The sequence below is a fragment of the Nelumbo lutea genome, chromosome 2 (genome assembly GCF_056320005.1).
Source record: "Nelumbo lutea isolate HS-2025 chromosome 2, American lotus-T2T, whole genome shotgun sequence".
In the NCBI taxonomy this organism is placed as follows: Eukaryota; Viridiplantae; Streptophyta; class Magnoliopsida; order Proteales; family Nelumbonaceae; genus Nelumbo; species Nelumbo lutea.
The window spans coordinates 25,896,861-25,914,216 of NC_142685.1; positions in this window are offsets into that span (position 1 = coordinate 25,896,861).

The following is a 17,356-nucleotide window of genomic DNA, read 5'->3' on the forward strand; positions in this document are numbered from 1 at the left end:
TGAAGATTAATATTTTATCCTTAGAAATAGAATGTTTAATATTTTTATAAATATTAAAAATAGTATTTTATTAATAAACAAACATTATGATTTGTTGAAATAAATAATTATTTATTATTTAATTAATAATAATATTTATTGTTATTATTAAGTATTAATAAATAAAATTATTACTATTATGATCATCATCATTATTAAATGATATTTTTAATATTATAAAATAATATTCTATATTTAATAATATGATTTACTTCATAGCAATGTTTTTTTGTTATTATTATTAAATTATATTTTTTATATTATGAAATAATGTTTAATAATTTATTTAAATAATTACTATTATTTAATTAATAATATATTTACTATTAGTGAAAATTATGGTCTACCCCACCTCACAATTTTCTATTTATTTTTTTTATTCTATTTTGCAAAACCCCCACCTACCCCTTGAATTGTGTGAGATTCCCCCACCTATTAGTATTGCAAATAATGACAATTTTTGGAGGTGAGGGAATCAATAACTTGCCATTGTTTCTATTATCAAGTAACATTTTTATATTATGATGTAATATTTAACAATATTATTTAAATAAATATTAATATTTATTATTATTAAATATATGATATTAATGAGGGTGTTAACGCCATTTTATCACGTTTGAAATGTGTATGATTCAAAAAAGACATGAGACAAGGTCTTATCACTTCAAACTTATTTTCTCTTTTTAAATGTTAAAAATAAACATAATCTCAAATGCCCTTACCTTTGAAAAGCAAGAAACGCTCCCCTTTGGCATCATTCATTTCCTTCCGGTGATGGTTTAGCAGCACAACCATTTGAATTTTTAAATGGCTTCACCATTGTTACATTGTAGAGAAAATGTATGATGATGGATAAGTAAGATATTGAAAGTGCTTTGACCAATCAAATCTCATGAATTTTGATGAATGTTAACTGATTGGTTACCACTTTTATGATATTGGTTACCCTTAGAATCACAGGAGAAATAAATTGGGGAGTGAAGCACCAGCACCAGCACCAGGTGAAGGTTCTAATATAAGACAAAGCAAACATGGCTACTTTATGTGCAACTCGATTAGTTGTTGATAAGAGTGACTAGAGGCCCTCAATGGAAAAAACCTCGGGGTGTGGGACCAAATCCTACGGTCGAAGGAGCAACCTACACCGAAGGGTAAAATTGACTTTGCACATCTCTTTATTTGTATTAGTGCTATATTTTAATTTTAATTGCTAAAATAGATAGTCTCTAAGACAATTAAGAATGACCTTGATATGGATGAAGATCTGGGTAGGTGGTTGAAAATTTCAGGATCTAATATCCCACAAAGTGGGGTGGGACACATGTCATTGAACCAGCAAGTGGAAGAAATTTAGAAGGCCAAAATTTCAGGGAATTTATATATATATATATTAAAATAAAGCGGTCAATTTTTTTCCTTTTGTTTTAATTTTTATTTTTTTACTCTATGTTATGCACTTTTCCAATAACCTAAATAATATTTTCTCCTAAACTACCTCTCCCACTATCCCCTACTTTATCCAAAATTATCTCTAATTCCTATTTATCTCCAAAGTTATCTCTAATTTAGTAAAGAGTTTATCTCCTAAATTATATCTAATTCCTATTTATCCTCTCCCCTACTTTTTATCTATCTCTATCTAAAGAAAATTTAGATTAAAAAAATTAAATATTATAAAATAACTTTAAAATATTTATTAAAAACATAAAAAATAATTTTATAACAAAATTATGTGCTAATGATTTAAATTATGTTTTTCTGGACTATCAATTGAAATGTTTTTTAAATATTTAATAATATGTAATAGCTTTAAATAAATAAAATTCAAATAACAAAAAAAATTTAATATTTTATAGATTATTTAAATGTTTAAGTAACTAAATATCTATTATAACTAGATTTTAAATAGTTAAAATAACGAAATTATGTAATAAATTTAAAAAAATTCTTCAAACTAGAAAAATATTTATAACATAGTATTGAAATTAATAATAATTTAATACATTACAAAATTAATAATGAAATTATGTAAAAATATTATAAATTATGATTTTATGGACAACTAAATTCAATTATTTTAAATAACAAATATGTAACATAACTAGATTTTAAATAGTTAAAATAAAGAAATTATGTAATAAATTTAAAAAATCCTGAAAATTAGAAAAATAATTATAACATAATATTGAAATTAATAATAATTTAATATTTTTACAAAATATTATAAATAACTAATTTCGTCTATATCAAGTAATAATTCAAGAAAATAACTTTCAAAAAATAATATTTATTTATAATAATTTTGAGCTCTTAATCTGTATTTATATATAGTAAAATTAATATTTATTGTATTTCAGTAATTATTTATTGTTTTTGTGATAAATGTATTTTCAATGATTATGTATAAATTTATTTTGGTTTGCTATTTAACAGAAAACTTTTAATAATTATTGGAGATTAAACTACTATTATTGAAAATTTTAAATTTAATTTATTATACTTATTGTATTTATTATATTTTTGTTATAACTTATTGACTAAATTTTATTAGATATTAAATTATTATTTGATATTATACTATTTATTGACTAAGTTAATATATTTTTAGTACTTATTATATTTTTAATTATCAATTTATTTTCAATAATTATGTATTTTCACTATAAATTTTCAATAATTATTGGAGATTAAGCTATTCTTAATTATTTATCAGAGATGGGACTATTAATTTAGCTGAAATTTTGAGTGTTTGTGACTTGGTTTGATTCGGTTGTAGGCTATTTGGCCAACTAAATTGACTTGGTTAGGTTGGGGAGTTGGTCAGCTAAAATCGATTGAACTTTTGTGAAATCCAACCCACTCAAGTTGTATCAGTTTGGGTCGATTTTTGCTTTGGTCAGTTGGTTCAAAAGATTTAAACTTACAAATTTAATTTAATTTAAAAAATTATAGTGTAATTTTTAAAAAATAAATTTAAATTTTAGATTTATGATATAAAACATTTTTGATGGAGCGCGATCCAGCCGGTCTTAGCTGTCTGCGGCCTTGCTTCTGAACGGGGTAGCAAGGAACCTGAAATGGAGGAGATGGAAAAGCTCCGGGGGGAACCCGGTGTAGAGGCTCCGAAGCTCAAGTTAGAATCCTTCAAAAGCAAGGTAATACCAGATAGCGCAAAGTTTGCATACCTCGTTTGTCGGGGGGCAGGGGGCTCTTATAATCACCTCATGCACTCGCCCCGAGGCCCTTGTCAGGTCGGGTATGATTACCCTTGTGCTTGTCAATTCAGCCGTCATCCTTTCTGCTGAGACAGAACCATCACTACCTAACCATCTTTCTAACTGGAGATGGCGGTGTCAGTGGCGGTGGCAGGTGGCCATTTAGAGTGCTACCGCCAAACGTCAGATTCCAAGTCAGTCAGGCGCGGCACCCTCGAGCACGGACTTCCTTAATGTCAGGCATGGTATGACTTGTTTGGTTTTGGTGCCCAGAAGGTGATGTGAAGTGCTGAGCAAGGCGAGGTCTTGAGCTCGGAGGTATCTATAGGGCAGGTTAGTTCGGCGAGGTGAATTCTGAACTGTTACAAAGTGGGTCAGTTCGGCAAAGTGTATCCCAAGCTGTTACAAAGTGGGTCAGTTTGGTGAAGTGTATCCCGAGCTGTTACAAAGTGGGTCAGTTCGGCGAAGTGTATCCCAAGTTGTTACAAAGTGGGTCAGTTCGGCAAAGTGTATCCCGAGCTGTTACAAAGGGTCAGTTCGGCGAAGTGTATCCCGAGCTGTTACAAAGGGTCAGTTCGACGAAGTGTATCCCGAGCTGTTACAAAGTTGGTCAGTTCGGTGAGGTGTATCCCGAGCTGTTACAAAGGGTGAGTTCGGGCCCCCCGTAGGGAGTTCAGTTCGCTGGTGTCCCCTTGTTCCAGCCTGGCTTGGCCCCTTTTGTCGGGCTGTTGTTTATGCCACATGTCACATAATAGAGAGGTCGGGCCAAATCTTCCTTCATCAATTGCCCCCCACTCCTTGCGCCAGGGGTCTTGCCATGGTGCAGGGAATTTCGCGAGGTAGTAGGTGGATTTGTCCCATCCTTCGAATCTTCATTGCGCGAGTTGCTTTTGCTAGGGTTCTTTCGGTTTTCGAGAAGGCTGGAAACGTGCTCACTCAAGAATGCTGATGGTTGTGACAGCGTGCGTTTTAAATTTCAAACCAATTCGCGCCGCTGGAACATGACAGTGGGTCATTTCAAAAAGGCGCGCCACTGTTGTACGTGCGCGGGCGACTGTTAGGGAGACGTGCGGCGCGTCAGTTTCGAAAAGACACGTGTCAAAGCGATGTCGGTTTCAAAAAGACGTGCGCTAACGTTTCACTTTTTTTCGGAAAGATGTGCGCCAATCACGTCTCGACCTTAAGGGTCGTGCGGTCAGTAAGAATGTGGGTCGTTGGATCGTCTTCGATCTACACGATCGATTCTTGGTTATTGTAGCTATAAATAGTGGGGGACCCCAGTCGGTTTGTCACTTCTGCAGTTTATCTACTGAGCTCGCGTCCAACCTTTCAGCTCGCGTCCAAGTCTTTTCCAGCTCATGTCAAGGCTGGTTATATAGCCTTCACGGTTCTTTGGCTTGTTCTTCGAACTTTCCGGTGAGTACTTTCCTGAATCCATCTTTTTCCCCAATGTCTAGCTTTGATAGCTCAGACGATTCTTCGAGTAGGGCCGACGTAGGTCTCACCAACCGAGCCGTGTCCCCCGACTGCCTCAGTGATCCTGAGGTGGAGCTTGAGGACTATGAACCAGTAGGCCGAGTCGCTTCGGGCAGTTTGGCGTCTACCTCCCACCGAGGTCGGATGCTAGACAGGTTTGGTCCTTCGACCATGACGCCTAAGGGGCTTCAATCCATACTTATGTCTTACAACCTTCCTGGGGGGGTATACATATTTTATTCCTTCGGGTAGCTTTCCTTGGGAACACGGTCCTGACCAGATCGTGATTTTTCGAGAGCAGCTCGCTGCGGGGTTGCGACTTCCTTTCCATCCCCTTCTCATCGAAGTCATAAACCACTTCGGTGTCACCATTGGCTAACTTCATCCGAACTCTATTCGGAACCTGGTGGGGACAGTTTCCCTTTTTTGCGAGTAAAACTTCCCCTTAGACTTAGAGATATTCTCCTCTATCTTGATGCTCAAGAGACAGGCGGGTTCTCTTCCTGGGGGGAGACGGGCATATTACCTTTCTCCTCGCCAGGGTTTTAAGCTTCTGCACGATCTTCCTAATAAGGTCCCGGCGTGGAAACGGGACTACTTCGGCGTGCAAAGTGCACAAGGATGGCCCTTTCAGACCAGGTGGGGTGAGGCCGCTCCTGATTCAGGCGTGACTCTCGATAAAGAGACGGTGAAGGGCCTCCGGCAATGGGCACGACAAGGTTTAAAGTGCCACCACTACTTAACGGAGGCCAAGCTTATTGCAGCCGGCCTGAGTTCGGGTAGGTTTCTAGCTATGCGGTTTTCTTGCTTGCTCTGTTCTTTTCATTTTTTTTTCTGATGTCGAACTCGTTTCTGCAAGTGTGATGGATGCGGAGAGAACTCGTGGGGGGCGTTTGTTCCAAGGTATGAAGAGGAGGAAGCGGGTCACCAAGCGAACTCGTACCGAGCTGCCCCTGGATGAGGAGCCCCAAGTTCCAGACCATACGCTAGAGGATCTGCCTAGGAAACCCGAAGTGACTCCATCGATGCACGAAACTGCCGGGGCGCCTTACGCCGAGACCACTCATACGGGCGCTCCTGCATACTCAAGTGCTCCTACTCACTCCGGGTCCGCTCATACGCGGGCTGGGCCCTCGGGCTCGGGAGCTCAAGGGGAGTTTAGGAGCGTGTTGACGCCGAACTACGCTCTTCAGAAGAGTAGGGACACTACTTTCCCAGAGGAGGTCGCGGCGTGGACTGATCTTCCCTTGAATCAGGTCGCTTGCGCGCGCCGTAACACATGCCATGGTGGTAAGTTAGATTCGGTTTTCTTTTTTCATTTTTTGTTGCTTCTGCTGTCATTGCTCACTTGTTTCTTTTGGTAGGTGAATTCTTCAATTCATGCCTTGGCGGCCCAAGTGGAGAGGAGCTTGCGACAGGCGCGAGCTGTAGAGGCTGCCGCTCACGCTGCTGAAGAAGTTTTCCGTGCTGCAGAGGCAAATACCCGGGCTGTTGAGGTGGCTGCTTACGTTGCTCGCGTCGCGATGGCCAGGCAGGCAAGGTCTCAGCGTGACACCGAGGCCATGGGGGTAGTTGTTAAGCATATGGCGGACTTGAAGTTGGATTTGCAGCATCAGGTCGAATATCTTCAGGAGGACATTAGGGAGAGAACACATATTTTTTCCCAAAGCATTGAAGACGCCAAGAAGAAGGCAGTTGAGGACTACATTGCCTCTCCGCGTTTTGACGATCTGATGGTGGATTCTTATAGGAGGGGGTTCAAGTTGAGCCGGTGGATGATTCGGAATACGTACCCCGACCTCAATGTATGTAAGTGCCATATCCACTTCGCGTATAACTCAGGAGATGGCCAATGCTGCCGATGGCGAACCCGACTCTAAAGGAGAGGCAGGGCCTTCAAGTGTTGTTGAAGTTCCTCCTGATGGCGAAGAGGTGGCTCCGGGCATGTAATTTTTTTTTTGTAAGTCCTTTCTGATGGCCACTGTACTCATGTTTCTTGCAATGGAATAAATAGTCTTTTTGCCCGTGTTCTTTTTTCCCTGAACTGATTCTTTGTCGGTCACTTTGTCCGGCTTATTATACTTTCGTGACCTGTTCTGCCGCGAACTGGTTTTTTGCCGAGCTGATAATGTGCTCGACTTCTTTGCGTGTTTACGCCGAGGTTTCTCTTGGCTTGCATCGTGGCACATAGGACCTGATTTCGTCCACTTCGCTTGGTGGTTTATGAGTAGTACCGCCTTAAGTTCACGATGTTCCACACTCGAGGTACTTGTTTGCCTTCCAAGGTTTCGAGTTTGTATGCCCCCTCCCCCCCGAGTGCTCTTTTTACTTTATAGGGCCATTCCCAGTTAGGTCCGAGCTTGCCTACGCTGGGTTCGGGCACCATAATCTTACGAAGGACCAGGTCACCGACTCGGAAGCTTCGTTGCTTTACTCTGCTATTGTAGTAGCGAGCTACCTGCTGCTGGTATGCCGCTGTTCGGATGTGCGCGAGGTCCCTTACCTCGTCTAATAGGTCGAGGTTGGTACATAACTCGTCTCCGTTCGTCCGATCGTCGTATGTTTCTAATCGCAATGTTGGTAATTCGATTTCCGCTGGGATCACTGCTTCAATGCCGTAGGTGAGGTTGAAGGGGGTTTCTCCCATGGCGGTTTTTTCGGTAGTTCGGTGAGCCCACAAGACACTTGGTAGCTCTTCAGCCCACAATCCCTTAGCTCGATCCAGACGTGCTTTCAATCTGCGCAGGATGGCTCTGTTCATTACTTCCGTCTGACCGTTTGCCTGCGGGTGCGTGACTAAAGTGAAGTTTTGCCGAATCCCCATGTTCTGGCACCACTCTTGGAACTTGATATCCTCGAACTGCTTGCCGTTTTCGGAGATTAGTACTCGAGGTAACCCAAATCGACATACTATGTTCTTCCAAAAGAAGTTCTGTATGTTTCGAGCCGTAACAATTGCCAGAGGTTCGGCTTCTATCCACTTCGTACAGTAATCTACTGCAACAACTAGGAATTTTCTTCCACCTGTTGCTGGTGGGAATGGCCCCAGGAGGTCGACGCCCCATTGTGCAAAGGGCCATGGGCTGGCGAGGTATTTGAGGTCGGAGGCAGGTTGATGGTGGATGTTGGCGTGCTTCTAACACTTGTCGCATTTTCTGACGAGCTCGACAGCTTCTGCCTTCATCGTTGGCCAGTAGTATCATTGTCGAAGTGCTTTTTGGGCGAGTGCTCTGCCCCCCAAGTGTTCGCCGCATAGGCCTTCATGAGTGTCGCGGAGTACGAACTCGGCTTCGACAGGTCGCAGGCAACGCAAGTAGGGGAGCGTGTAGGACCGTCGGTATAACCGTTCGTCTATTATGACGTATTTGGCTACCTGGCACTGCACCCTCTTGGCCGCATTGCATTCTGCAGGGAGGGTTCCGTCTATCAAGAAGCTTGCGAGTGGGTCGATCCAGCTCGGCTCTGCCTCCAAGACGGGAGCGACCTCCTCTGTCCCCCCGAGAATACTAGGCCGAGGTAAGTCTTCTATGTAAACAATTCTCATGCTGTTGTGACTTGTACTGGCTAACCGGGACAGGGCGTTGGCCTCAGTGTTCTCTGACCTCGGGATTTGCCTGATGAAGTGTGACTGGAAGTTGAGCAGGGCTTCTTTTACTTTGGCTAAGTATGTGATCATGGAGAGCTCGTGTGCTTCTTACTCGCCTGTAACTTGGTTGACCACGAGCTGAGAATCGCTGCAGATGACCAAGTGTTTTGCCTTTACCTTTCGCGCTAGGTCCAGCCCGACGATTAGTGCTTTGTACTATGCCTCGTTGTTGGATGCCGCGAACTCAAAGCGTAGTGCGTATTCTAATTTTGTGCCGCCCGGGCCGCATAAGACTATTCCAGCTCCGCTGCCTTGCCGGTTCGAGGAACCATCCACGTGAAGGATCCATGGCTCCTCATCCCAGTTCGCGCTTTGCCTGACTAGGAGAGATGCCACACTGGCTGCTACTTCACGGGGTTCAGGCTCTATAGGCTCGGGATCTCCGGGTTCGCCCAAACTGGGGACCTCAGGCTCGACCTGTGGGGCTTCGTGGCTGAAAGTGCACTCGGCGATAAAATCTGCCAAAGCTTGGGCCTTAATAGCGGTTCTTGGTTTGTACTGGAGGTCGTACTCGCTGAGTTCGATGGCCCATTTCGTCAGTCGACCGGAAACCTCGGGTTTGAGTAAAACTTGTCTGAGGTTTGTCAGTTAGGACGATGACGATGTGAGCCTGGAAGTATGGGCGGAGTTTTCGAGCTGCTGTCACCAGGGCGTATGCTAGTTTTTCTATCTACGGGTACCTTGCCTCTGCTCCCTGCAAAATTTTACTAACATAATAGATCGGTCGCTGGACCCGGTCTGTTTCTTTTATTAGTATCGAACTGACCACCTCATCGCTTGCCAAGAGGTACAATTCTAAGACCTCGCCCACCTCGGGCCGGGCTAAGGTTGGCACACTAGCGAGGTAACCTTTTAGCTCGTTGAATATGAGCTGGCAGTCCTGGGTCCAATCGAATCCTTTGCCTTTGATTGCTTTGAAGAAAGGTAGGCAGCGGTCTGCTGATTTGGACATGAAGCGGCTTAAAGCGGCTATGCGGCCGTTTAGCCTCTGAACTTCTTTTACTTTCCGAGGTGGTCTCATATCTAGAATGGCTTTTATTTTGTCCGGGTTGGCCTCAATACCGCGCCGATTGACAATGTATCCTAGGAACTTGCCCGAGGTGATGCCGAAGACACATTTGTTGGGGTTCAATTTCATGCTAAACTGACGCAGGATTTGGAAGACAGAGTCTAAGTCTTGTATTAATTCTTGTGAAAACTGAGTCTTGACGACCATGTCATCTACATAGCACTCTATCTTCGTGCCAATTAGGGGCTGAAATAGCCTATTTACAAGTCTTTGGAAAGTCGCCCCGGCATTTTTTAGTCCGAAGGGCATGACCTTGTAGTAATACAGGCCGAACTCGGTTATGAAGTTGGTTTTTTCCTCATCGGATGGGTCCATCCTAACTTGGTTGTAGCCCGAGTAGGCGTCCAAGAAGCTTACCAACTCATTTCCCGAGGTCGCGTCCACTAGGCGGTCAATTCTGGGGAGGGGGAAGCAATCTTTCGGGCAAGCTCGGTTCAGGTCGATGTAGTCGACGCACATGCGCCACTTGCCGTTTGCCTTTTTTACCAGCACCGGGTTGGCCACCCAGCTCGGGTAATGGACTTCCCTTATGAAGTTTGTTGCGAGGAGCTTCTCGACCTCCTCGTCGACCGCCCTCCAGCGTTCCGGGGTTAAGTTGCGTTTCTTCTGTCTAACGGGTCTGACTACTGGGTCAGTGTTAAGTTTGTGAGTTATCAATCCGGGGCTAATGCCGGGCATGTCGGCCGCGGACCAGGCAAAAATATCTAAATTTTGAAGTAAAAAACTCACCAGTTCGGTTTGTAGGGGATCCTCGATGGAAGCTCCGATCTGAAGTGTGCGAGTTGGGTCTGTAGCCGAAGTCGGGATTACGACCATTTCCTCCATGGGAGAAGCTCATTCCTCACCTTGCTCCGCAGGCCGCTCCAGTTCGAGATCGTCGGCCGCCTTGGTTTTTCCCTTCAAGGCGGCAACATAACACTTGCGGGACTCAAGCTGGTCGCCCCGCATTACCCCTACACCGAAGTCCGTAGGGAACTTCATGGCCAAATAGTAGGTGGAGACCGCCGCCCGTAGGATATGCGTGATCAGCCGCCCTATTATGGCATTGTATGGGGAGGGGGTCGCGACTACCAGGAAATCATGGTTGAGTCTGACTGCACAAGGCCATGTGCCAACTTCCACAGGGACGGTTATTTTTCCGAGGGGCCTGACTTCCTCTCCGTTGAAATCCACCAGGGGAGTGTTCGCTGGCTTCAGCTCGCTCCTCTATAGCTGCAGCTGGTCAAATGCTGATTTGAAGAGGATGTCCGCTGAGCTGCCCAAATCTACGAGTACGCGCCTGACCTCGAAGTCGCTGATCCTTAGTTTAATGATTGGTTCTTCGGTCTTTGGTCTCTTTAGGGGTAGTGGACCCCTCGCGCGTCGTCCTCCGTGAAGATGATTGGTTCTTCGGTCTTTGGTCTCTTTGGGGGATTCCGTTCTTCGAGGGCCGCTTCCCGAACTGAAGTTCGAGCTGTTGCCGAGGTATACCCCGCTACCACCGAACCTCCCACAATTATGTGGATGGTTCCCCGAACTGGCCTCTCTTCCGGAGGCTCCCGTTGCAACGGTTCGGCAGGTCTGTTGCTAGACTCGGGGGCATCTTTTTCGTGCTCCCCTTGCCGACTTGCCTTATTGTTATTATTGTTGTGCTGTACAAAGTTTCTCAAGTATCCGCGACGGATGAGCCCCTCTATCTCGTCCCGGAGGTTATTACACTGCTTGGTACTATGACCATGGTCTTTATGGAAACTACAATACAAATTCTTATTTCTCTCATTCGGATTTCCCTTTAGGCGAGGTGGCCACTTCACGTACGGGGCGTCTTTGATCGTCATTAAGATATCCGTCTGCCTCGTGTTTAACGGCGTGTAGTCCATCCGAACTACTAGGGGAGCCCGGAATGACTGGTTCGGCTTCGACTCCCGGGTCGGGTTTTTTCTGTCCACCGGTTTGGAGAGCTTGCCTTCTCTCTTTCTTTTCTCGTTCCTGCCTTCGGTCCGTTGGTTGATTTCTTCCTCTGTCTTCGTGAACTTATCCGCGAGCTTAAGGAACTCGGCCACGGTTGCGGGCTGGTTTGCCACCATGTGCCATTTGAATTCTTTGTGCGTCACCCCTCTTTTGGCTGTCGCGAGCTGCACTACAGGGTCCAACCGCGGTATCTGCAAACATGCTTCGTTGAATCGCTTGATGTAGCCCTGGATGGACTCCTTCTCTCTGGACTACTCTGAAGATGCTTTCCTCTGTTCTGGGGTACCATTGGCTGGTGACGAAGTGTGCGGTGAAGACCTGCACGAACTGGGCCCAACACTTTATCGACCCGGGGGCCAGGTTCCTGTACCAAGTGCGGGCTACCCCCCTGAGGGTGGTGGTAAAGGCCACGCACATGCACGATTCGCTGGCCCTGGCCCTGGCGAGGTGCATTTGGGACTGAAAGGCATCAAAGTGGTCGTTGGGGTCGAAGGACCCGTCGTACTTGTCCAGAGGTGGGAGCTTGAAGTCTCTGGGTAAGGGGACCGCCAGGAGTTCTGATGCGAGGGGGGAAGGAACCGAGAGAATCGGGGCAGCCCCTACCTCATCCGAGCTCGTGTCTTTGCCTCTGAAATCCGACAAGGCACGGGTGGTGGTTCGGCGCCTTTGCTGCTGAGCGGGCCTTGTACTGGCGCTGCTGGCCTCTGTGTTACCAAGCTCGATGGGCCCGGAATGTTGGTAGTCTGCCGCCAGGGCGCCGAATCGGTTTTCGGTGAGCGGGAGCTCGGGCTTGGAGCGTTGGGGTGCCGACCTCGCGGGCGAGGTTCCCGACCCGCCTGCGGGTTGCGAGGCGGGGATGACATTTTTCTCTCTTCGGCCTGGGGACGAGGCCTGGCTGTTAGGGGGGTTCTGGGGCCGGGAGGCTTTCGCCAGGTGGGGGCGTCCATCCTGCGGGGAGGCATTGACCGGCCTCGGAGCGGGGTGGCGAGGTGGAAGTAGTGGTTGGTTCAGTGGCAGTTGGGGGAACTGTTGTTGATAGTGATACTGGGAGATGTTGTGCAGTACTTGGTGCTGGTGAAGCTGGTGCTGCTGGAACTATTGCATTTGGGCTTGCATTGCCCGCATGCACTGCATCAGGTCGTCCAACCGGTTTTGGCTGGCTGCCAGGGGACGGCAGTCGGTTCAGTGAAGGTTGTCTCAACGGGGAGAGGAAAGGGGATGCTTGTGGTTGGAGGGTTTACAGGTGCCACTGCTTGTGGCGTGTTCAAGCTGGGGATCCCATCCACCGAAAGGGGGATGGTGAACTGTCCAACGCACACCACGGGGACTTGAAGTTGTTCCCCGGTGGCGTTTGTCTCCGTGCCACGTCCGGTGTTGCTGAAGGAGGCCATGAGTGTTGGGTTTTTTGAAGAAAAGGGGTTATCGAAGTTTGGAGGAAGGCTTTTTGAAGCGTTTTCCCACAAACGACGCCAATTGATGGAGCGCGATCCGGCCGGTCTTAGCTGTCTGCGGCCTTGCTTCTGAACGGGGTAGCAGGGAACCTGAAATGGAGGAGATGGGGAAGCTCCGGGGGGAACCCGGTGTAGAGGCTCCAAAGCTCAAGTTAGAATCCTTCAAAAGCAAGGTAATACCAGATAGCGCAAAGTTTGCATACCTCGTTTGTCGGGGAGCAGGGGGTTCTTATAATCACCTTGTGCACTCGCCCCGAGGCCCTTGTCAGGTCGGGTATGATTACCCTTATGCTTGTCAATTCGGCCGTCGTCCTTTCTGTTGAGACAGAACCGTCACTGCCTAACCGTCTTTCTAACTGGAGATGGCGGTGTCAGTGGCGGTGGCAGGTGGCCGTTTAGAGTGCTGCCGCCAAACATCAGATCCCAAGTCAGTCAGGCACGACGCCCTCGGGCACGGACTTCCTTAGTGTCAGGCATGGTACGACTTGTTTGGTTTTGGTGCCTAGAAGGTGATGTGAAGTGCTGAGCAAGGCGAGGTCTTGAGCTCGGAGGTATCTATAGGGCAGGTTAGTTCGACGAGGTGTATCCCGAATTGTTACAAAGTGGGTCAGTTCGGCGAAGTGTATCCCGAGCTGTTACAAAGTGGGTCAGTTCGGCGAAGTGTATCCCGAGCTGTTACAAAGTGGGTCAGTTCGGCGAAGTGTATCCCGAGCTGTTACAAAGGGCCAGTTCGGCGAAGTATATCCCGAGCTGTTACAAAGGGTCAGTTCAGCGAAGTGTATCCCGAGCTGTTACAAAGGGTCAGTTCGGCGAAGTGTATCCCGAGTTGTTACAAAGTTGGTCAGTTCGGTGAGGTGTATCCCGAGTTGTTACAAAGGGTGAGTTCGGGCCCCCCGTAGGGAGTTCAGTTTGCTGGTGTCCCCTTGTTCTCGCCTGGCTTGGCCCCTTTTGCCGGGCTGTTGTTTCTGCCACATGTCACGTAATAGAGAGGTCGGGCCAAATCTTCCTTCATCAATTTTAGACTAAAAAATATGGGAAATTTTCACTTTTCCATATTAAAAATTATATTTAAAACATAAAATGTTAATATATATATCAATGGTTAGGTCATTCAATTTTGGTCAATTTACAAATGGCCAAAGTGAAACTGATCCAATTTCGTCGAATTGAGAAATTTTTGAACCAAAGCCGACCTAAAATACTAGAAAACCGAGCAACTCAAGTCAAGTTGATCGGGTTGGTTGGTTTTCATTAGTTTGATGAATAAACCTAACTGAAATTAATTATTATTATTTTGTATTATAAAAAATTATTAAAAGTAGTATATAAAATATGGATAATTATTAATTATTTAAAAAGTTGAAAATATAAAACAATTGTATACTCTTATGTGTTTCTATTATGGTCATTTACTATAACACACTTTTAGGGATGGCAATTTTCCCCATCCCTGACGGGGACCCGATTTCCCCGACCCAATGGAGGTCGGGGTGGGGATTGTTTTGGCGGAATAGGATGAGGATAGGGATTAATAGGAATCCCCAGTCCGGTCGGGGATGGGGATTGAGGTTCCCACCCCATCCCGATCCCGATTATATATACATTAAGTGTTATTTATATTAATATACTATTATATTATTTATATTATATATGTATATATATATATCAAAACATATTTAAAACATTATTTATAATTTAAACTTTTTTATTTATTTTAAAAAATACTATTATCTAAAAACATTTTGGGGATTTGGGTCCCTATAGGGAGCCCATCCCGTCGGGGATCGAGGATGGGGGTTAATTTCAAAATCGGGGTCGGGGACGAGGAATATGATCTCTACCCCAAACATACCCCATTGCCATTCTTACACACCTTATAACTTTACATATTTACTTAAACCTACCTTTTAATTTTCACTTTACTAAAACATCCCATATATTTTACAACTTATTTATTTAATCAACCTTTCACTAAGGAGTGCTTGTTTTGCCATTAGACCCATGATTTTTTCTTCAAAGAATACCTTTAACACTTTTTATTTTGTATATAACACAAAATTGACCAAATATAGCCAATAGAGTGGTTTCCCGTGTCTTATCAAAGGCAAAAATGGTATTTTTATTTTTTTTCTTTTGATTCAATTTATTTAAGTGAGCATTAGGGTCAACACTATCATTTTCCGTTATCATCTAATGGAAGATTGATTAAATCCAGTGCAAATTATAAGTGGTGTTTTAGTAAAATGCTAACTATAGGGTATATTTTAGTAAATCCATGAAACTATAAGAGGTATTTTAGGAAATGACCCTTTCTATTATTTAACTTTCGCTTAATAAATCTCGTGCATCACATGGGTCCCCACTAGTAGATTGATTATATTGTTGAGCTAAAGCAAAGGGCTATCAACGGGTTGGGGTTAGGTCTAAGTCGGAATTAGTTAGAATCGAAACCGATCCAACATGAAATTTTGAGGATCCAAAACCGGAATTAGAATAAGAACATACCCGATTGGGTCGATGATTTTTGGATTCAAAACTAAATAGATCAGTCTCGGGGCAATCAGGCTTGACCTGACTAACCCGATTACAATAAATATATATATATATATATATATATATATATTGGGTCAGGCCTAAATCGTTCGTGGCTAGATGGGACAAGTTCCAAACCAATAGTAATCGAGACTCTATATCAGGACTCAAACCGATTTGAGTCCAACCGATTTGACCCCAACCGATTTGACCTGGGTTGAGTAACCCATTAGGGCCAATGGAAAAGGGTTAGGGTGGGTTGTGTTGTGTGGGTCAAGATGGGTTAGGTCTATGCTTGCCAAATCTAAAAAATATAGCAGTTGAAGTGATTCAAACTCAGGTCTTTTAGAGTGCACACACCTCATTACAAATCCAAACCACCATGTCACATTTCATTTTGTGATTATAAATGAAATAAAATAGATTTTATTAACTTTCGTGTTCAAATGTAATTTTACACGAAAACACTTTTACAAAAGCAATTTAATAAAGTAAATTTCTGAAAAGTATTTATACGAAAGCACTTTTGCAAATGTACTTTTACACGAAAGCACTTTTATAGAAGTACTTTTAAGTACTTTTATGAAAAGTACTTCTATAAAAGCACTTTATGAAAGTACTTTAATGAAAGCATAAAAGCACTTTTATAAAATTACTTTTACATGAAAGCACTTTTATAAAATTTATTTTATGAAAGTACTTTTACAAAAGCACTTTATAAAAGTTGTGCAATTTTTGCATTTCCTTTTTTTTATGCATTATTTTGCATTTTTTTGGTAATTTCCTACTTTAAAAAAATTATTGGTTTTTTTTTTGCATTTTCTACAAAATTTTTGTGCTTTTTTGCATAATTTCTGCATTTTTCTAGTGTCTTCATGCATTTCTTGCAGTTTTATAGTATTCTTCTGCATTTTTCATAATTTTCTCTCATTCTTTTTTGCATTTTTTTTGTATTCTCTGCTATTTTCTGCATTTTTGGGTATACAAGTTGACCTGACCCATTTTTTTTGTCACGTGACAGTCTTGAGATAAACGATTCCCTCAAAAATGTTTTCTTGGATATATAAGTCAAGTAACCCATTTATGTCACATGGCAGTCTTAAGAGAGATGATTCTCTCAAAATGTGTTTTTTCCTGGGTATACGTGTCAATCTGGCTTGATTCTTTCATGCAACATCCTTAAGAGAGATTATTCTCTAAAAAATTGTTATTTTCAAGTATATGGATTGCCTCGGCCCATTTCTTCCGTGTAGCACTCTTGAGAGATGTTCCTTTCCAAATTTTGTTATTTTCGGTATACAGGTCAACCCAACCCATTTTTGCCATGTGACAACCTTTAGGGAAATGTTCCTCTTAAAATTTATTGTTTTAGGTATGCCGGTTGTCTTGACTCATTTTTGTATTTGTAGGTGAGGGTAAGTGGGAGTATGGGTGAGGGTGGTTAAGGATCAATATGGATGGATCATGGTTAGGGTGGGTTATGACCTTTTAGCAAGGATTGATGAGGGATCATAGTGGATTGGTGAATCAATATGGGTGGGTTGGTATTCAACCCTTACCCAAACTAACCCAACCCACCCAATTGGATCATTCTTACTTTCTTAGTTGTTCAAGTGTCTTGTGATCCATTTGATTGAATACAAGTATCTCTTCTCAAGTGATATTTGCTTTGGATTCAAGTACAACCTTACAATGGCATCTGGTGCAAGCATCTTACAATAGGTTTTGTCGCATTAGATTATGTCCCCCCCCCCCACCCATTTAATCCCCTCTTATCGTCATTTGCCTTGAGAGAAACACATAAGAAAGAGGAAGAACTCATCTTTCAAATCAAAAGTGGCCTAAAACCAATTGATACACCTTGTTGTGATTTACAAGCTTTAAATTGAGTTTTTCTTCTTCTTGCTTCAATCCAATGTCACTGTTGGTCAACCATTAGAAGTTGCTACGTCCTATTGATTAAATGTTACCATGT